This window comes from Gavialis gangeticus, unplaced genomic scaffold, assembly GCF_001723915.1.
Source record: "Gavialis gangeticus isolate Ggan-Ray unplaced genomic scaffold, GavGan_comp1, whole genome shotgun sequence".
NCBI lineage: Eukaryota > Metazoa > Chordata > Crocodylia > Gavialidae > Gavialis > Gavialis gangeticus.
This window is the reverse complement of record NW_017728994.1, coordinates 5,479,325-5,480,502: the sequence shown is the minus strand read 5'-3', so window position 1 is coordinate 5,480,502 and position 1,178 is coordinate 5,479,325.

The following is a 1,178-nucleotide window of genomic DNA, read 5'->3' as shown; positions in this document are numbered from 1 at the left end:
GTGGCATGTCTTGATAAAAATGTGGAATAAAGGCTTTTGGCATTGTCTTCCTCATTGACACTTTTTATAACATGCATTCTGAGGACAGGCTATAGCTGCTCGTAAGGCTGAAATTTTTGCAGTTAAATTGTCATCATATGGTTGGATAATATTCTCTCTCTTTTTGCCTTATATTTTACTTCAGAGGAGTTAAGGTTATTTTGGTGCCTTAATTGCACGACTATTGTTTCTAAGATCAGGTTTCTTTTAAACTGAGTAACAAAGCGGGTCTGCACACATTTTAACTCTGTTTCATGTTGTCACTCAACCACGCACTAAAGGATACAGTTACCTTCCATTTCTCTCCTTGCTCATTTTCTGAAGGTTATTCAGAACCGGTGCAGGTGCTTGTGAAGCCTCCTACTGAGTTGTGCTTCTGCAATTTCCTTTTTTAAAATATAATTTTTTACAGTCTGCAGGTGAGTGTCCCAGGCTTGTCTGGCTCTGAATCCCCAGCTCCACGGAAACGCGGGTGCTCGCTTTTGCTTTCCCCGGTGCTAAGGCCGCAAACAGACGTCGCCTTTCCAGAGGGAAGAAAACAGACGTCGCAGCCCCCACCTGGCCGCCCGGAGCCCCGGCCGTTGCCCGCCCCGAAGGAGCCCAGTCCAGCGCGGGGTACGCCCTCCACGCCTACAAGCGCACTGACATTCCGGCCACGTCTGCACGCACTAGAGCAGCAGCTGAGCGGGGCTCCCCTACCCCAGGCAACGGCGGGGGCGGTGCGGACTGTACCACAAGCAGCACGGGGAGGGGGAGCCGGGAGCAGCAGCTTTCCCCAGGCACCGCCCTCCCAGTTCCGAGTGAGGGCGGCTCCGCCCCGTGGAACCACAAGTCCCAGCAGCACCCTGCGCGGCCGCGCACGCGCGCTGACGTGACAGCGGCGCGGGGAGGCGCATGCGCGGCGGCGTGCGGGTCGGTTGAGTAAGGCGGGGTGTGATTGGCTGCGGGCGGCGGCGAGTGTGGGAAGCGCAGTGACGGAAGGAGCGGGGGGCAAATGGCGGAGAGATGGTCCAGGGCCCTGTTCAAAGCGCGGCGATAATCCCGGCGCGGAGAAAGCGGCGCCGGAGGAGGTGGTGCCGGGGGCCCTAGCGCCAGCGCCCAGCACCGCCACCGCCCCCTGGGGCCGGGTCCCGCCGCCG